This window comes from Rousettus aegyptiacus, unplaced genomic scaffold (assembly GCF_014176215.1).
Source record: "Rousettus aegyptiacus isolate mRouAeg1 unplaced genomic scaffold, mRouAeg1.p scaffold_m13_p_2, whole genome shotgun sequence".
In the NCBI taxonomy this organism is placed as follows: domain Eukaryota; kingdom Metazoa; phylum Chordata; class Mammalia; order Chiroptera; family Pteropodidae; genus Rousettus; species Rousettus aegyptiacus.
In genome coordinates, this window is record NW_023416295.1 from 29,784,493 (window position 1) to 29,805,867 (window position 21,375).

The window sequence follows — 21,375 nt, forward strand, 5'->3', positions numbered from 1 at the left end:
TTTGGTTATCATTAGTATAACAACACATTTCATCTCTTCTGGCACGCTTATGAGTGTGCCTGAGAGCCCTGTCCTCTTTTGGATTGGAAAGCCGATGTAGAGGAAGAGGAGAGATGAGAAGGGAAGAGAGCCAGGAAAGAAACCTCCTGAAACGAGTTCTATTTGGATCAAATGGGCTCACTGCCATTAAGAGGAAGTGGGCCTTATTCCATATATTAAAGGGCTCCTCCTCTCTTGTGTGGATGGATTTTAAATGACAAACATTTTTGGAATTGTGTCCATCCCCACACACCATGTTATTGGAGCTGGGATAGCAAATGCAGATGTAGGGGTCAGATCAAATGAAGTGTACCATGCAGCTGCCACATGGCCACAACTTCCTGTATCTTTGTGTCTGGATGAGGTTTTGTGAACAGCTGACTTGTAAAGATGAGACTTTGTGCTTCATTACCAAGCTCTAAGGTCATGTGCTTCTTTGAGCATTGGGTTTCTTAAAGACAGACTGGATTAACACCCCCTTTTTGTCGTTGTTGTTGTTGTTGTTGTTTTTTTTTAGGTTTTCAGAATGGGCAGTCTTGGGAACCAAATACCTTCATTTATTCTAAAGATCAGAGCATGGGGCACAGTGTTTCAGGAACAAAGACATCCACCCATCTATTTATTCAACATATATGATGCGCCTGATAACCATGGACATTGAAGGATGGTCAAAAATATAAAGACCAATCCTGTTCTTGCCTTGTAACTCATAAACTGGTGGGGAAGGGGAAAAAGAAACATGGAAAAAACTCTTCTATTGCAGTTTGCTGGTTGAAGCACTGGGCACATAGTAAATACTCAAAAATGGCCCATGAGTGGAAGTTATAATAGATCAAGGCTTAGAGCAGAGTTTCTTAACTACACTGCTCCTGACATTTTGGGCCAGATAATTCTTTGTTGCAGGGAATTCTCTTGTGCACCGTAGGATGTTTAGCAGAATCCCTGGTTTCTACCTGCTGGACATCTCTGGCACTGCTTACCCAACTGTGACAATCAAAAATGTCTCCAGGCATTGCTAAATGACCCTTGACAGGACAAAACCTGCCTTGGCTGAAAACTACTGGCCTAGAGGAACGGGGGACTGTCATACCATGTTTGGCAGGGCAAGGAAGGGTGTGTAGGATAGGACATTCTTGATTGATTAATGATTCAGGCTCAGCTCAGTTTATCCGCAAGAAGCATGGCTGCTGACAATGACTTAGGTAAAGGCACATGTGTCTATTTTTGTCAAAATCTGGATTGATTTTCTTCCTCTTCATGAAATTTTCTTCCATTATCTCATGACAGAGATAATGCTGTATGTCATCAAACCCTGCATTGTTTTCCATCTGGGCCCGTTTTCCAGCCTTCCCTTCAGTTGTGTGGAGACAGGTGCCTGAGTCTTGTCCAATGGAAGGTGGCCACTTTCTGGTCTTATTTTTGTTAAACTTCCCCCGTGATCCTTTGCCTCTCCTGGTTTGTTGATTGTAAGCACAGGGTCTAGAAGAAGATCCTGAGGCCTTGGGAGATGATAGAGCCACAGGCAGAAGAGGCCTGAGGGACACTCAGTGGCCACAGGGAGCCCAGTCCTCTCCCGATCTGCACTGGACTGTAACATGAGAAAGAAACTCTTACTCTGCTGTACCACTGAGATTTAGGGGATGTTTTATATAGTAGTAAGCTTTGCTAATATACCCTCTCTTGCTCCCTCTCTTCTATTGGGTACTTCTCGCATGTCATAAAAATAGTAATGTCACTTCTCTTGGTTACCCTGGTGACCTGCACAGGTCATAACCTAGACTATACCCCTATCAAAGCACTCCCTATGATACAGTTAATTATACACTTTCTTAGGTCGCGTGGTTTTCCTTTTCAGAATCTTCCTTGGAAGGGATGAGTTTTTGGATCTGCTGTTAACTGCCCTTTGAGAGGGTTAGGATCTGGTCATGGAGTAAGGAGTTCTGGTTACAATCCAAGCATAAAATTCTTCCTGGATGCTGAATTCATAGTAGCTTTATTCTCCACAACTGTTCGAATGGTGACATTCTTAAGGCAGAGGAAGAAAGAGGGCAGTTGATCCTTTTCTTTAATTTTGGCAAGACTGCAAGTTATGGTGCTCTGGGGAAATGCAGTCACAGATGCATCAACCCTTTTAAAAATTCTTGGCAGTCTAACCTTTAAGTCATAAACCTAAACACAGGCAGTGCATCCTTGAAGATAGCTTGTGTTGGCTGCATTTGACACCAATCCCACCTTTTAATCTCCTTCTTCCATCTTTGCTTATGAAATGCAAGTTCTCTGTAGTTTATTTTAATCAATATTTATTTCCTAGATTATTTGAGTGTGTTGTGAATTTTAGTGTGTTTGACAGCTTTGTAATTCTCTCAGTGATCACTATACTATACATCATTTACTGCCAAGTTTTAGATAAGCATAAGGGAGTTGGTCTGTTTTTGATTCTTTGGTGATAATACACCCTATTTGAGAGGCAGCAAAACAAGGTAGATAAGAACATGGACTCTGGTGCCCTCCTGCCTGGGTTCTAATCCAGGTTCAGCATTTTACTTATTGTGTGGCCTTGGAGCACGTTGCTTAACTTCACTGTGCCTTGCTTTCAGGAACAGTAATTGTACTCACTTCATAGGGCCATTGTGAGAACAAAAAGGGTTTATTTATACATGGACTTTAGGCTCATAACTGGTATAGTATAAGTTTTTAAAAATATTATCTATCAGTATCACTAAATGCCAAGCTCTTTGTTTTCATATGTTTTAATTATGCGGTAATTAAAGGGAGAAACTAGTTACCATTATTTAATCCATTAGATCTTTACTCCTTTTTAAGGTCTTAATTAGCTAGAGTTATTATAACTCATTTTGGGGAATTTTTTTCTATTTTTTCCGTATACTTAGACAGGAAAAAAATGAAAGACTATATACTAAAATGTTAGTAGCATCATCTCTAGGAGGTTTGATTATGGAGGATCTAATTCGTTTAAAATTTTCTCACTTGCATTTTCTAAGTCTCTACACAGGAGCCTATATTATTTGTAGAGCCTATATTATTTGTTTGAATGAACAAGGAACTCAATTAATACTTTTAACATTTCCAAAGAGAATGTTATTTGTATTGTATTTACATATGAACGTGTATTTCACATATTATATGAAATTTCACATTAAGTGAATGTTTTTTGCCTTAACTTTTTGTGATTTCCCTCAATGTTTTTCTTCATTTGAATGAAAACGTTGGTTGGAACAGCGACAATGAATTGTCTATCGCAGAGACTTCTAGAACATTTCATATAACTTCTCTTCAAGTAGCTTTTGTTCTTTGGTTTGTTTCCTTTGCCCATTATGTCTCATAATTCTGGTAGTTAGCTGGATTCCTACCAGGCCCCCTGATTTAGCTATAGGATCAAATAGCTATAGGACATGGACCTAATTACTAAGGGGCACTTCCTGCTTTTATTTTGAAAAACGCACAGCATCCGGGGCCCCTAGAACATGGATGATACAGAAAAGTGAGGGTGGTTATCTAGAACCCTCACAGTCTACTTGATATCACTCAAAGCCTGTACAGAATTGGACCAGGTCAAAAGAAATCTTTTGGTGAGAAAGGGAAGAGTTTGCAAATGCGACTGTCAGCAGTATTTCTGGTTGTGTCGAAAGGGAGAGCTGGTGACTCACGTAGAGTAACGAAGACCGTCTATTGAAAGCTTTCCATGTGCCATCACTTTACACGTCTGATCCCTAACATTCACCTCCACTCTGTGACATAGGGAGCACTGACCGTGTGCCAGCCACTGAGCTCAGCTCTTCGCATGAATCTCTCATGTCAACCTTGTCAGACCTCTAAGAGGACTTGCCACCATAATCTTCGCTGTATGGGTGAGGACGGTGAAGCTCTGAGAGCTAACCCGACTCAGCTAACATTCGACTCCAAGTTTGTCTGACTCAGCAGTCTCAGTTGTTCATCACGACATTATAGCGTTGAATCATTCTATAGTCAAGTCTTTTTTAAAGGAATGTAGTACTTCTAAACCTCTTAACTTTTTATCTGGTAATATAGGTTTGTTTTTTTTTTTTCATTTCTTTTATTCTTCCTAGCAATTATATATATATATATATATGCAGTTTTATAAAGATGTTTTTATATAAATTATCTGTTTGGTTTTTAAAAACCAACCCAGAGGGCAGTCGGATAAGGTGTTATCCCTGCTTTGCTTATGAGGAAAATGAAGCCCTGAGAGGTGGTCTTGCCCTAACATCCGTGGCCAGCGAGCGGCAGGGCTGGAACAAGGTCTTTGGACTCCTGATCCAGTTCTCATTTAACTCTACTGTGGTTCTGACACCTCTTTCTCACAGGTTATTCATCTTTTTCTTCCTGCTCGAAGCAGATTACTTTTATTAAAACAAAACAAAACAAAACATTTTCTTGGTAATGTTTAATAGTTCAGCAGGATTGGGACATAATGCATGAGAGGGGGCAGCAAAGAACCAAGCCTTTCAGGAGTTTTCATACCTCGAGTTATGTGTATCAGGAGGAGTTCACCAAACTCCTGGTCGATTAATTGTGCATTTTCCTTTGCAGAATCTTGGCTAGGGGCCAGCGATGGCAACATGACACCCAGTACTTAAAGAGCTTGGCCCATTTCCAGCTCCTACTCTATTTCTGTAGCCCCATGTGCAGTTTTCCCTGAAAGCAGTAGCTTCAGACCACCCGTCAGCAAATAATTCCTTTTTCAAGAAGTTACCCTGAAGCCATTTCTTTTATATGAAAGCTTTTAGTTCATCCCTATGCTAGAAATTCAATTTACCACCGAATGAAGTTTTTTAGAAGAGGTGGTGGTTATTTCTTGTAAAGTGAAGTATCAGAGGACAGGGGTTGGTGGAAGCAATAAAGAAAAACCATTCATATAGATTGAGAATTAGTCTGCTGTATTCTGGTGAAGATGACAGGAGGGGGTGTTTTCTGTATCACAGGATAATGCATTTGTCATAATAGCAGCAAACTGCTGGGCATAAAGGTAGCAATGAGACTATTCTAGAGCTCGTTTTTGGTAACTCAGGGAATTGGGTAAAAATTGTGGTCCCTTTTTGGAATAAAATTCTGAGGTCTAATTTCATAAGAAGAGATGGAGTTAGCTATGAAAGAAGATAAGGTAGTAGGGAAGAAAGAATCTGAAGACGTGGACTCTAACCTGAGCTATGTGATTTAATTATCTGTGTGACTTTCGGAATGTCACTTAACAGCTTTGGGCCTCAGCTTCTTACCTATAGAATGAGGTAATTAGGCCAGATCTGTGGTTCCTGACCTTCACTATGCGTCAGAATCAGCCGGTGACCTTCTAAAAAATACAAATGCCTGAGCCCCATCCGTAGAAATTCTGATTCAGTTGGTATGGGGTATGTCCTGAAATCAGTATTTTTAAAGGCTTTCCAGGGTATTCAAATGTGTAGCCTGGTTAGAAGGATTCTAAAATTCCTTCTAGCTCTGAAGTGTATTTTAAAATATGTATAGCTGGTCTCTAGCCACCTGGCTAGCTCAATTGATAGGGCATGCGGCCCTTAAAATATGTATAGTTGGTCTCTTACCAGGAGGTTTATAAACTACGCAGCAGTTCATAAATGGATTTACTATAATGAAGAACACTAATCATTTTTGTCTTGGAAAACATAGGAAAGTTATTGAAAAATTATTGAAGTTATGCTATTGATTTGTAAGATAATTCTCCAGGGGAAACCATAAAAATTTTCTTCTACAAAACATTGAAAATAGGGGAAAGTTAGAGAATTTAATATAGCCAGAAAGGAGGAATTGTTAGTTTTCAGGTAACCAAAAGTATTTTTCCTCAGAAGTTTATGCTAGGAGAATTTTTTCATAGTCCTGTAAGAGAATGTTTGAGTTGCAAACTGCTTTCAAGATAAGCATGTTAATTTCTAACCCACACTACCTTTTAAGTCCAAAGGGAGAAAATCATATTTTTATAAATGTCAAATTATTAGGTCTGTTTTTAAGTCAAAGTTCCAGTCTTTGCAAACTACTTTTCCTTAAGAATCAAATTTCCTCAAACTTGTTTTATTTTTAAATGTAATACACTGAATAATATAACATTAATCAAATGTTCTTTTTATTAATTTCAAATGATTAACTCTATAGGAATTGAGCTGAATTATTTTATAGTTTATACTTGGATACCAAAAGAAAAATTAAGATGTGTGGGATAAAATTTGTTACTGGATCAGAGGTTTTGTCATAAGTGCTTTTAGTTCAAATCTTTGGTCTCAGATTCCCAGAGGCGGCTATCATCTAACACATAAGCGGGTCATAGCAAATCCAAGCCCAAGGTCACTTCTCTTCCTTTCCCTTTCTCCCTCCCCATCACAGGTATAAAAAGCTTTGGCTATGTAATCCTCTTTTGTGTCAGAAGAATCTAGGCAAGATTCTAAACTGTTATTTATTCCAAACAGGAAGTCACCAACTATATACATGATAAATTTCATATTTGTTTTGAGTTTAGAGCCTGTGACCTTTAACAGTTCTATATGAGGAAAGTAGATAGTAAATGACTTCATGCTGCATCAGGTAGGAGCAGATATAATTAGGTAAGACAGAGGTTCTTTTAAAATAATCAGTGAGGATACTCATTACTAGCTCTGGACTCCTTTTCCTGAAAAGGGAAAGAAAATTGAATTTGTATTTAAAAATCCAATGAGCTTTAAAAAAAAATATTGGGTGTTATTTTTGTAAGTACAGAAATGCATAATAAAGAAAACAAAATGACCCCAAATTCATCACCTAGGTAATCTAATAAACATTGAAACTCAAAGCTCCAAAAAGGATACAAATACTCCCTACATGTCTACTTTTAATAGAGAGCTTTATTTTTATATTTCAAATATGAGGCTAGAATGTAATAACAACTAATCGTTTTGACCACATATTATGTCTGGTTCCTGTTCTAATTCTCCAACAATTATTGTTGTTTAAGTAATAGGTGAAAGCACACAGCAAGTAGATAGAAACATCAGATTTACAAAAATTAAAATCTGAAAATAACAAATGGTAGATGAGATATTGATACACAGGAACTCTCACACATTGCTCTTGGGAGTATAAATTATTACAATTATTTGTAGTACTTTGGAGATAGTCAGGTTGAAGTTGGATATACCGCACAACCCAGTGATTCCACGCCTGGGTTTATACCCTTGGGAAATCCTCACATCTGTGTATGAGGAAGCAAGTGCAAGAGTGTTCATTGCAGAATGTTTGTTAAGAAAAGGGGTGGGGGTGGGGCGGGGACCGGATAAGTAAATTGGAAACAAACCTAACCGAAATGGAGAAATAAATAATTGTGGTATTTTTCATGCAGTGGAATACCACTATACAGGAGTGAAAATGATAGAACTAGAATTACATGCATCAACATAAATAAACATAAATAAATCAACATAATGTTGACTGGGAAGAGCAAGTTCCAGGAGGATTTATACACTACGATTCTATTTATATAAATCTCTAAAACGCTGCTTTGTTTATAGTTGTAAATACGCCTAGCAAATATTTAAAAACACGTATGGGATGGATAACTACCAGTATCAGGATAGTGTTTCACTGTGAAGTGGAACGATGGGTCTGTGTTACATTTCCTAAGCTAGGTAGTAGATACATGGGTATCTGTAATATTAGTGTCTGAACTGATTGTGTGCTTCAAGTATTTCCAAGTTTAATAATAGAAAAGAAAGCAATAGAAATCCTGTTGTAGTTTTATTAAAACAACAACGGCAAAAAGAATCAGGAATCGGGAAGGCAATCTGATGGAGTGACATGAAACGACCATTTCACCTAAGGAAACCTGTTGCAAGCAAACAGAATGAGCACAGCACTGGATGGTGAGGATGATGCCCTTTCTTTAAACTTCTCCTGACCCTGGCGTTGGAGCTACCATTACCTAGTGAAACACCAAGGAGGAGAAAGTGATGGAAAGAGGATGTGTCCTTGGGCCAGGGGAGAAATCTAAATCTTCCAGAAGAAGAGGAGCATGAAATGGTGTTTAAAGCTACCTGACTTACAGGTGATAGGCATCTCCAGGCTTAAATAAAACTTTCATGAAAGTTTCTGATCCTTCAAGAAAATATTTAGTTTCATTACTTGCCACTCTTGGGACGGTGTTTGTTTGGCCTTCTACCTTAGAACTTTCAGCTACGGCAGAAATTTGGGAGCCTCCTTCCTTACCATCTTCCTCTTCTTCCTGAGTCTGCTGTCAGGGCAGCGGTAGGTGGTTTGGGGGAACAAAGAGAAATAAAAAGACAGAGCAGATCCTGGTAGGCAGTTACAGCACTCAGTGTTAGGAATGATTACCTAACATTGTCTACCTTAGAAAGCCAGTCTCTTGTCCTATAAACCTTTATTCTCTGTCTTCCTCTAGGTGCCATTCTTACCTAGTATAGCCTCACAAAAGAGAGGTCCAGGAAGTATTTTAATACTGGGGTTCTAGTATTAGAAGGGATCTTAAACATGCAGTGAAGTGTTCTCATTTTACTAATGGCAAAAGTGAGATTCTAATACACATAAATACAGCCTGACCCAAGATGGGGTAGAGTAAGACTAGAAACTGGTGTTCCTGCCCTTACGCTACAAACTTCCTGCTACACCAGGTTGTCTCTCACAGTCCATCTTGCTCTCTAGTCCTTACCTGTGGGTGAACTAAGGTGACTACCCTACTCCCCCCACCCCCCCGCTGTGTTCCATCTCTGACTTTAGGACTTATCTAGGTTATCTCTGGTGAAAAGAGACATATTGTAACATACTACCTTGTCCTTTTGCTGACAACTTTCAAAATAAGTGAACGATGACACTGAGGGTGGGAAGGATAAATGTGTTTCTCCTGAGCCCCTCACTCTGCTGCTTCATATCCGCAGGGAATTTTTCCCTGGAGGAGGTTGGGGCAATCTGAGTTATGTTTTCCTCGTTAGCAATGACTTTTCTCTGTAGTGGAAGCTGAAGCAGGAGTTTGAGTCAGGCCTGCTAGTCAAATCACCAAACTATTATGTTAAAAAAGGTTTCCTTGATTAGCAGTTACATTTCACAATAATTCAAATTATGTAAATTTAGGAGAAGACTACATTCTCCCAATTGTTTTTGTAAAAATGATTTTCACATCCCATATATCTCAAAAGCAAACGATCGTCTGTAAATCTGCCTGTGAGCACAAATAAAGTGGGCTCCTGAATGCCCATTTAATAAAAAGGCTCAAACATCTCAGAGGTTATAATACTGGTTTATATTAATAGGTAAATTTCTAAGGGAAGATTCTTCTGAGACTGAATGCTGTGGGCAAACTAAATGCTTTAGCTGGGAGCTGTGTTTGCAATCTTTTTTTCCTTTTACCCCAGAAATATAATCAATCTGACACAACAATTAACTGAAACATCTGTCTTCTGGCTGTGGAGCCTCCTGGCCAAAGCGAAGGGTGTTTGTGATCGAATCTGGCTACCCAGCAAAATGCCAGTGTTCACCCCAGACAACTCTCCATCACATTTCTTTCTCCAGGGCATATTCCTTGTCTCTAAATAAACTCTGACAGTACTTTGAAGAGTAGAGAAAAGGTGGAGAAATAAGAAAAAACCATTATCTAGAGAACCCATTTTCTAGGCTAACAAACATGATACCAAGAACATAATAGTAGCTAATCTAACTCCTTGTTGGATCATAACACTGTAGGATTTATAACCAAATATTTAGGTATGATAATGACAAATTTTATTTCTGCAGAAAATAAAATTTAAAAAATAAAATAAAATAAAATATTATTTAAATTTAAATACATGGTTAAGAGGGAATTAAGAACTATAAAAAAGGATTATATTGTGATGACTTTTTTCTTTTGTTTTTTTCTACATTTGAAAATATTGTATACTTTCGGTTTGATGTAAGTTTTCTAGATTGATTTCAAAGTAATTTATGTTGCATAGACTTTTCAGGTGACATGAAAAAAATGATCCTAAAATATTCATCTGTTGTATTTTTATTAAATTATTTGTATGTGTAAGGACAATATGGGAGCAGCTTTTTAAAATAAAGGGAACCTTTTCTGCTAAGGCTTTCATTCTTTTATTACTTCCTTCCATATTCTCTAAGGCTTCTTTCTGCCTTAGGAGAGTTGTCTGTTTGGCCTGATTCTAATTTCTCCTGTAGAATGTCTTCTTCCCTTGGGAGATGAGATGCAAGCTTCCTTTGTGTCCTAGGGCTTTCTCCTGTTACAAACATAAAGGTAAAGAATTCTTTTTTAGTGATTTATAGTGCATGATCCATTTTGTTAATTATCTTCTGGTCTTGCCAGACCCTGATTGTTCTCAAGAACCTTTATTCAAGGTCCCATTTGCTTTCACTGTGACAGAAAAGTTTGCTTTTTTCATCATTTTTAAAACAGCCCTCATTTCCTTTATGGATTTCTTATGTCTATCAATCTATACTATACGTTTATTTATTAGTAGGATTTTTTTGGGTGCAAGTGACAGAAATCCCACTCAAACTAGTGTAAGCAAAAATGTCATAATCCAGAGATAGGTGATTGTGATGGTTGCACAGCAGTGTGGATATTCTTAATGATGGAACTGTACACTTAAAAAAAAGTGAAGTTATACCTCCCTTCTCCATTCTGGGAAGTCTAATGGGCTTCAGGAAACTATTTTTTAACTCTACCTCCTGGATATCCAGTATTTAACTTTTCATTGTTCCTTTCTACAGCTCCAGGAGGGCACGTTTCCTTCAGTATGTGACAGAGACATGTGGGAGGCGGAGAGTGTACCATGCGAGGGGTCACAGGCAGCTTCATGGAGAAGCCGGCTATTGAACTGTGGTTATTGGCTTGGGAGCAATTAAAAGAAGAGTTCTCAAAGTTGAGCAATCGGCTTGAGCAATGGTGCGAAGATGGGAAAACCTAGGCAAATAGTTAACTTTGGCTCTAGAATGCCTTGTGTAATGTGTGTAAGGTGAAGGTGAGTGTATAGCTAAGCTCGGAAAAGGTGGCTGGGAAGAGCAGTGTGTCTCACTGGTATTTTAGACATCCCTGGAGAATGGAGGGGTGAAAGGGGAATCAGGATAGTGGCTCATCAGAGAGAAGACAGAGACTCTTGTTCTGGGGAATTTGGAGGGGAAAGAGTATTGGAGAAAATCACCTCAGGAAACATTTTCCATTCCTTATGTTTAAATCTCTCTCTCTTTAATTCGAATGTCTTTTTATCCTTTTATTTACAAGATAATAGTCTTTCCACTTGTCTGGCATTTTACAAGACTTCTCCTAGAGTATTCCAAGCAAATAATAATCCATCCTGTTCTTGTGCCCTGATCTTGATAATTATTGTTTCCTTCTATCATTCTAGTGTTTTAACTATGCCTATTAATTTTCTTATTTATAACCTAAGCTCTCATGCTATTGGCAGTCTTATTCTATCTATCAGTAGGAAGCTGAGGGAACATTTTAGTCCAAGAGTGAAGGGCTTTGTGACCGAATATCCTTTCCTCTGGGGCCAATTACTCAAATGTTTTTCTGGAAATTCTGTGGGGGTTGTGTATTCTGAGCTGAACTGTAGATTTTTTAGATCTGGAAAGGAGCTGAAAAAACAAACAAACAATAAAAACCAACCCCACAACAAAAAACACGACATCCAATCCACTCACTTAACAGATGAGAAAACTGGATCCCACAGTGGTTAAATAACTCTGTCACATTTTTGTTACCTCAGAGGATAAAAATCTGAATGTGCTTGCTTACACTTCAGAGAAGACTAGATGAGTGTTTCAGAATCATTACTACTCTGCCCTAAAGTGGAAAATAGCCTCTTCTGGACTTGTTATCTAGCTATTTTCCTGTTGTTTAATTTCTTAATTGTTTTACACAACAATTTCAAGTGTCTTTCAGATAAAGAGTAGAGTGTGCTATTTTTGCTGCCCGTTTCCAGGAGAGTCTGTTATGTCACCCAAGCAAATAATAGTCTTTCTCTAGTTGTATCGCTTGACTTTAAGTGGGCAATGATGGTACCAGCATTGTCCATGTTAAAGAACACTAGTATCTTCCCCCATTAAATTCATTTCAGGAACTATATAACCTTAGTGAAAAACGGATGGTTTTAGACCCTCTGAGTCAAGTCCTGGTGGTGTTTACATGGCATCTGTCACTCTGGATCTTTCTTTACATCTTTTTGAGCTTTGACTGACTGAAAAACACATGAACAGTTAGGAAACAGCAGATAATTGTGATTTATATAGCCTAGTAATATGGAAGATAATTGGGCCATGAAAAAAGTGCAAAGTAAATGGAATGATCTCGCTCCATCAGCAAAACCAGGCTCACCTGGCAAACAGTACTGAGAAAATAGCCACAACTCCCCCTTCTTGATCTTCATGCTCCTCTTTGGGGCTGGTGATTTGTTTGGGAGCTTTTACAGATCAGCCAGCTCTGCCTTTTTATTTGTCATGGTGGTTGAGTTTATTTATTTTTTTCTTTTTGCTAAAAGAGTTATTTTGGTTGTATTGCTGTCATTGTTCCTGTTCACAAGCCAGTCACTGGCCCCCTTAGGTTTCATGCCATTTCAGGATGGAAAGGTAGTGTTTCCCAGAGGTTGACGCTTATGAGGGCAGAAATGTTTTTCTGCTGGAAAAAGGCCAGAAAAGGTAGTTATGTGTGGGATGATGTTAGTTCAGAGTGGAAAGTCTACTCTCTGGCAGTTATGGAAGGGGAAGAGGAAGATGGTGAAGTGCACCTTTTCTCAGTGTCTTGGAGAGAGGTCACCCTTGCTCTCTTCCCAAGATTCAAATCACTTCCTAAAAAAGAATTGTGACTGGTCAGCCTGGGTCGTGTGCCCGCCCATGTGGTGAGAACAGCTGAGGGAAGTATGTTAACGGTTTCATCTGGATCACAAGTATTTAGGAGGGACAGTTCCTAAGATGAAGGGAGGGAAGACAGACCAAAAAGTTACAAGTTCTCCCCACAGCAACATTGATTCTTTCAAGTGCATCGATTAGTTAGTTTGTTCAGAAGAAATTTGTTGGATCACTGATAATGAGAAATTTTTAGGGTGAAATATCCTCTCATTTCCTCTGCTGAATAAAAGTTAGTTCTTGTATATTACTTTCAGATCTGGACAATAGTTTTTGAAAACCATACCCGATTCATGACTTGTTCTCATGAATCTTCACAGCAACCAAGGGGGATAGGTGATTTCCTCTTGGTTTTGTGGGTAAGTTGACAAGCAGCGAGAGGAATAGTTTTGGAGCCTGCAAGCAGCAGGGTAAATTTTCAAACCCAGGTCTGTGTGACTTGTTGTGTTTTTTCCTCTACACCCAGGCTGCTTGGAACAGAACTGGCAGATGCTGCTGCTAATCAAGGTTGGGAATTTGAATACAAGTTGAGGAGGAAATAGCATTGTAAATCCTGACAGAAAAGATTAACGCTTTGAAAGACCTTCAATATTTCATGGCTCTTAGGATCTCTCATTTGTTGTGATGTAATTAGGCCCAAAGTCTGAATTGCAGGTTGATTTCTAAAACTGTACCGGTAGGATTTATTTTTAGACACATACTTTAATTAAATGGCTATTTGGTGATAGGGCTTTATCATTTTTTATACCTATATATAAGATATATAAATATATCTTTTGTATCTATATCTTTTAAAGTACCAGATTTTTTTTTCAGGTGCTTTGTCAATCAAGAATGCATTTCTTTCTCATTAACAGGGTATAGAAATGTTTATTTCAATCCTTTGAATCCATTCGGGGGCATCAAAAATTGGGAAATTTTTCCTTATCTATGGTTTTAGGGTTGGCTTAAGTTGGAAACTAGGGATTCACTTGTACTTAAGCATTTCAAGTGTTAAACTGAGGTATTAGTGCTGGCTAAGCTCTGCACCAGGAGAGTCATGCTGCCAGAACCTTGCTGGGGTTTCTGTAGCCTAGCCAATGCCACACAAAATAGCTTTTTCTCTACCAAAGGCAAGAAAAGGCTTCAGCTGAAAAAATTGCGGCTGCCTATTTACTTCTTAATTTTTTTTTTGGTGAACAGAATAAAATAAACTAGCACATTTTTGCTTAGATTTAATATGTCATCCCCACATAGAAAATTTCGATGTAAAACTAAAGATGAGCTATAAACTTGTTTCTTCCAGTCCCTGAATTCCAGTTTGGCCTGACTTTGAGCATTCGTCCAGAAGAAGCATTTGTGACCCTCTGGTCCGAGGCTTTGCTTCTGCTGTAACAATTGATGTTACTGGGCTTCTAGTTACTTAAAAAACAAAAACAAACAAAAAACAAACTCCGTTTTAAATGCAATTTTTAGACATTTGTTTTTGCATTTAGTTTTTATCATGTTTCTTTTTTCTCTCAGCTATATCAGTGATGGACATTGACTACAAAATTTGGAATATGCACATGAGAAAAAGAAAAAAAGAGGAACATAATTCACTTATATTCTAATCACTGAGATAAATACTGTTGACTTGATATTTTTGCTCTTAATCTTCTCTTTATGCTTACTTATTGAAGCATGTGTACATGTATTTAAAATACAGACTTGCTATGTTGTTGTGTATGTTACTTAATGTGGCAAAATTCTTTTTGCATGTCTGCCATGTGCCAGGTCTCAGATATTGTCTGCCCCTCCACTCAATATTGTATAACAAATATTTCTCCAATTCTTTAAAAACGTTTTGAAATGTTATTTTTAATGGCTGCATAATATTCTACTGTTCGGATATGCCATTTTATTTCATTATTTTCTATAATAAACAGGACTCCAATAAACATCTTGAATATAAATTTTTGTGCTCATCCCTGATTGTTTCCTTAGGATAATTTCCCACAATAATTATGGGGATAAAAAAATGTGAGGATAGGTATAGTTTATTTGAATGAACCCTTCAACTGCAAACCTGATCTTATTCTCTGACTTTTTGTCCCCTGGAGTGACTTAATTGCTTTTAAAGTGATCTTAAAATCCACGTAGCATTAAAAAAACCTAAAATATATTTTAGAAAAGATTCTATACTCCCAAAGATACAAATATTTAATCTCTTAACGTGACTATGGTTTAGATATGAATTTTTCTAACAAGGAATGAAGAGTTCTAAACTTGTTTACTCAAAAGGTCTAATAAAGCAGATCATTAAAAGTGTTAGAATTATCTTGTTTATGAAAACTTGCACAAGCTTTAAACTGGCCATTTAGAGATTCTATGAACAAGCTGCTAAGAGCTTAGCAATGTACAGGCCCAATTCTTTATTTGCTCAATAGCAGTTTTATGCTTAGGCTTAGCATATAAGGCTGATAATTGTGGCATAATAAGACTACACAGTGTTCAAGTGTATAATAAGCCTTGCTTAGCTGGAATAGAGAAATATTTGCCAGTGCTCTGCTAATGAGGTGTTCTTTATACTGTTTAATTAGCTGGATTTATTTTAGCTAAGGTTAAATGTGTTTAATATATTTAATAGAGGTCTTGAAATGATGTGTGTTGAAGACAATTAGAAGAAATGCAGAAAAATTCCAAGTAGGCTTTTTGTGGAATAATCATCACCACACAGATATTATTTTGGTTCATCTTAGAAAACCCAGAAAGCTGGTTGGAAGAAGATATGCTGAATCCTAATCTATGCCAAAAATAATATTGTCTATATTATAGACACTTTTATAGACCACTTGTAGAGCAGATGTACAATCCTCTCCTTTGGAGGGTATTCCTTGTTCAACCTAATCTCATTTAGGGTGATGTGCCAGATTGTGTTTGAGGGGTGCAGATCATTTAATGGTTATTTTTAAGTCTGTGTATGAGGCTGAAGTCATGCAGGGTTAATATTACCCTTGAGAACCCTTTGGAAGGCTCCATCTAGGAGGCCTACCCTCTGTCTTTGAGGCTAACACAGCCAGTGTTGCCTGCAGAGTTGGAACTGATTGCTGCTTTTTTGAGTACCAGATAAGCAATTGGCTTGTGTTTAGGGGCTGACTTGTATGAAAAATGTGTTTCTTTAAACACTAGAGTCTCACTCAACTCTGTGATAAGTTCACACTGTGAGAAGCTAGCTGGAATGAGACTGCCTGAAGGAACTATGACATGACATTTCTTTCTCTGCTCTCTCTCACCCTGGGGTGTGAGGTCATCGAGTGGGATGGTGGGCGTGCATACACAAATGCGTGAACGTCTCTGCTCCATCCCCCGTAGTGGGTGTTATTGAATTCTTTTGAGCAAAAGCATGTGTGATGCTTTCTTCCCAGACAGCAGTTGCTATGATGTAGAACATGTAAAAGTTCTTTGAGACCCTAACCTTATTGGTTAACACACACCATAAAAGCAGGGTTGAAGAGACAGTGCGAATGAATGTATCATTTTCAAACTATTCTATAATAATACTGTAATGTTCCCTTTCCTACATGCAATAAACATGTATTTACTGAGGGCCTACTATGTGCTAGGAGTTAGGGATACAGTGGAGACTATGGTAGGCCCAATCCCCACCCTTCTAGAACTGTGGTCTTGGTAGGTCCCTGAGAATTTGCCTTTGCCTAGGCAACAGTGGACCGACTAGATAGTCATTAAATCTATGGGGACTCAAATATTTGGTGCAGAAAATGGTTCTTGTTTTGGGACTGTATGATGCAAATGATTTCTTTGAAACTATCCATTATCTAAGCTCACACATCTACTGGCTTATAAAAACCAGGCTCAGAGGCCAGTGACTTTCCTATCTGATGTCAGCATCGTCTCACTGGATCACCATCTACCTGGTTTCAAACTCTCGGCTCTAACACTGACTCATCTCTGGTATCTTCTGTATCTACCAACACCAGCACCTCCTTACTCCAATTCCTCATTCTCAGGATCTGCATGCCTGTGATATCTTCTCTCCTCCCTTCCCCCCCAATATTCATGGGGGACATGTGTGTATGACAGAGAAGTGGGGGTAGGGAGAGAAAGATATATATTTAACATAGTAATTACTACACATGAGAGTTTACTTTTGATTACTAATCCTTCATCACTCCTGTTGATCACAGACCTGGAGGAGATGGCAAAGTGATTGGATACCCAGTTGTATATGCTCCTTTGGCTCTTTTGGTTTCAATCTGTTGACCTTTCATGGAACTTTCTTGTGTTGTATCCTTTCCTATTTGCTATTTTTCACTATTCCTCTTATCTGCGGTATGCTTTATGACCTCCTACATTTTTGAATGAGCACTTGGAACCTCCAGAGTTGGTAGAAGAAGAGAATCTAGTGGTGGGTGGGCAGCAGGACTGTATAGCCCTGACTTGGTCCAAGATTCCTGTGTTCCTCAGGTTGGCATACCCAGGGTCTGCCAGGTCTACGTAATTCACAGGATTAATGTGATTTATCTTCCTAGACAGTTAATTTTTTTGTCAGTCAATGAAAAACTTTATTTTTACATCGAAACAAACATGGGTATCTTAAGGCATAAACTGCAAAATTTACATGAATTTTAAGTTAAAAAATTATTTTTGAGCAGACACTCAGGGGAATACACTCACTTTCATCTTTTGTTACAAGTACTTTGGAGGACGAGATTAAACAAGGCTCGCGGAATCCTGATTCCTTGGTTAAGTTATTCGAAATATGTGGGAAACATGCAATACATGTTGGTTGCCTTCCCTCCATGCTTCCCACTCCCCCTGAATTATCCCATGTGTTATCTCTCGAACCGAAGGTGCTCTGCTCTGCATGCCACCCCTTCTGCATGCCCGCCTGTTCCACAAATACTGCTGATGTTGCTTATGGCTTTCCTTGAGCCTGGTCCCTCAGAATACTGAGAGTGAATAGTGCAGGACCAAGGAGTGTGTGGAGGGTGACTTTGCCCTGCTTTATGGCATCGGAGTGGGCAAAATGTGCTTAGAGAAGGGGTGTGGGGTCTACTTGGCTTGTTACCCTCTCTTGGCACACAGGTGCACAATGGAATCTATGTAACATGAGAGATTGTAGTCTGGGTGAACCCCACTGATGGAACAGGACAGGATTAGCTGATGGGCTACAACACTGGCCAGAGCAGAGTCTGCCCTGGATACTTTCTGCTTCACCGAAGCCTCCAGCAAAGGCTACAGGAGAACATTTGTCCTTCGAGCCTTTCTCTCACCACTTCATGGAGCTGAGGCTGTACTTAGCTTCTCTTTCTGACTTCTTTTGAAGCTGCTTCAAAAGAAGGGAGGAATGGCATCTGAGCTGAAGGAAGTTGACACATACCATTCCAGTCCATGGTCCTCAGCCCCCTTAATCTCACCAAAGACAGGATGTTCCAGCAATGTGGTGATCTTTCTCTGTCTTAAGGCCTGTCTTGCAAGAGGAGAATTTGCTTCCCTCCTAATCCCTGGAAGAAGGTGATGGAGTAACACAGGCATTAGCTCTAAGGAAAAATTTTGAATGTGCCAAGTTTGTCCGTGATGCCTTCACAAAGGAGCCAGCTCAGTGGAGTGGGAAGGGCATGAGTTTTGGAACCTGACAGATCTGGATCTGGATCTGGCTTCAGCCCCTCACCAGCTCTATACCGTTGGTCGGGTCACTTACTATTACTGACTCTCATTTTTCTTATCTATAAAAAGATGATGCTAATAACTCACTGTTGGTGGTGAGCAGGAAGCAAGATGTTGTATGAAAAGTGCTTGGCATGTAGTAGCAACCCAATAAATGCTCCTCATATCTTCCAAGCCTACTGTTGGACCCAGGGAGGCCCTTCTTGGGAGGTTCTATATCACATTTTTTTTTTCTTACCTTGTCTCTGTTGAAAATACCTATCCGTGCTTCCCGACCTTGCTGCTCATCTTTTTTTAGGAGTCAAGAAAAAAACACTGAAATAAATGAATTCTCTGTAAGGTGTGACTGAATGATAATCTTCTCACTTGCTCAAAGATAATCTAAAGATAATCTCGGCCTAAAGAGGAAACTAATACAAGGGTGTTTATGTTTCTAAGAGAAGTTTCTTAGGTAGTAGGAGTGAGTTCCCAGTTTCTGAGAAGTTTTGTGCTTTGCCCATATTCCCCTGAGTGAGACCCCAAAGTACCCCTCTCTCTCCAGCAGCCCTCACCTTCTAGCTGCAGTTCTGTTTTCACTCACTCTTAGACTAAACCCTTGTGCCGATTCTTTGTTCTGATTCATAAGGCAATCTTCTGCTGTGTGCTGAGGCGGCGTGCTTATCTGTCCATCTTATAGAAATCAGAAGCAACTGTTTTAGCTCTTAACCCTTTCTAGCTTTTAATGGCATTTTACATAAACTATTTCAGTTCTTAGAGGAACATAAATTAAAGTCGTTAAATAAAAAAATTGATCAACTTTTTAATCTTTGTATATAACCGATAGATCATCTAGGTTTCTCTTAGAGTGGTAAATAGGCTAACCGTTATTGATCAGTAATTGCTGCCTGAAATCCTTGTGTGTTAAAAAAGGATTCTGAGGCGGTGTCTGTGTGAGATCAAAAAGAGTATCGTGCTTGATTAGTGATGTCTGCTAGAGGCACAGGAGGGGAAGTGGAAGCTCATGACTACACATTCGTCATGACTTTCTCTAACTCTCTAGCCACTAGTCATTTCATCATTTCTCTATTTGCTCTCCCACTTGAGAGCAGTTAGGGAATCAGAGAAGGTGTTTTCCGGCCAGGTTTACTCTGGTAAATGATTTAGCAGGGCTGGAGCATGACACCAACTAAAACTTTTCTTTGGTTTTCTGTAAATTTCATATTCTATTCTTGATGTCCACTGACATCGGTAATTAAGAGTTGTTATGAAGTCAGGGTGTTAGATCCCAAGATTTATAAACAGCATCAGGATTTGGTCCATTCGAAGAAACTCCTCAGAACATTTTGTTTTTTCATCTCTGAAGAGCCATGAGCATGTGAACTCTAGGCAAAGAAATGAATTACATTCATGAATCACTTGAGTAGTGCAAAACAAAGAGCTGCCTCTAATAGTATTGGCTGTTGTATCCACTTTGCCTTTATTATACATGCCTATTTTTCAGATAGCTTAATGGATGAATCACACTTTGTTCTGAGAGAGGCCCACAAACAGCCTTGAGAAAATAGGTCACTTATGTGGGATTTGGGGTTATTTTTTTTCCAAAGTTACATTAGAAAACTTTTGAAAGCATTTAAATTAAAGCTGTTCTTGAAAAATAGACACCTGGTTTGTGACATGGCTTAGCTTTGCCCACTCATCTCTAATGGAAAGTGGAAGGGCTAATAGCTCGTGTTGGAAGTTTAGTTTAGACCCCATTCTCCACACCCTTCCCAGAATTGGGGGAGAAGAGGGGTGGGTAATCATATAAGTTTTTCTGAGAAATAGGAGAGACCAGCCAGCTCTTCTCTCTGACCTCCGTCTGGCTCTGGCCTTTGGGTGTGTGTGTAGGTTATTACTTGCACTGCGTGTTCTTCACCAGGTTACTTGTGGGTAGGTTTAGGTTGCACCTTGGTTTTGAGAATCTTTTGTACAGTTACTTAGAGAGAAAATATTTAAAATACTTAACAAATCTTGAGCAGCTCTTTGAGCATCCACAGTAAAATATATGTGTTTAGAAAGTTTGAGGAGAGCAATTCTTAAAAGTTCAACATTACTATCCAAGACTATTATAAAACCGTAACCTGATCATACCAATCAAGGCCCCCATCACCATTTGGCATCACATTTTCTTTCTTTACTGTATAGAGGGAGGAAGATTTTAAAATTTTACTTTTAGGAATGTGATACATTTTTTATAAGCTGATCTTGTTTGGAGGTTGACTCATAAGTACCCAGGGAACGTATGCTTCTTTTTCCTTTCTGTTTTCTCTGATTTGCTAAATGTAAAGGTTAGGATGATTCGATCATATAGGAGATCCTTTTTTTCTTTTTCGGAAGAGCAGATTTTGACTCATAACTAACAATTTATGGGGTATGCTCACCTTTGCTGGTGGACCATGGAGAGGTGTGTAACAAACCCCTGGAAGAGTACCACAGAGAAAGAAGAAACTAGGAGAGTCTTTCTCTGCCACTTGATATCAGTGGTAATTAATTACCTGAGCTGTTGTAAGTCGTATTTCAAGTGAAAGACAGAAAGGGAGGGAACAATTTCATTTTCTAACGTTCTTTTTTTCCTTCTTACTGGCCATCGAGATGCTAGAATGATAAAAATCAGAGGAGTCATCTGCGAGGTCACAAAAAATAAAATCACCTACAAAAGAGAAGCCACTTCATGTCTAGCCACAGACACAGCTGTTTATTGGGGGTGATTCTTACACTGAGGTCAAGTAAAGGAATGAAAAGAATGTTGTGACTGTGACTTAAACTACAAGGGCTCTGGTAAGAATGTCCTGGTCTCACCAG

General features: G+C 38.8%; 1 protein-coding gene and 1 long non-coding RNA gene across 12 annotated transcripts in view; both read left to right on the forward strand.

The window, feature by feature from the left end:
* The window catches only part of ANKRD44 (ankyrin repeat domain 44), a 274,950-nt gene that overhangs the window by 63,019 nt on the left and 190,556 nt on the right, over nucleotides 1-21,375 (forward strand). The window lies entirely within an intron of this gene.
* Nucleotides 2,921-13,235, forward strand: LOC118613665. The gene is made up of 2 exons (XR_004955641.1): nucleotides 2,921-10,297; nucleotides 10,774-13,235. It is a non-coding gene; the product is annotated as an uncharacterized LOC118613665 (long non-coding RNA).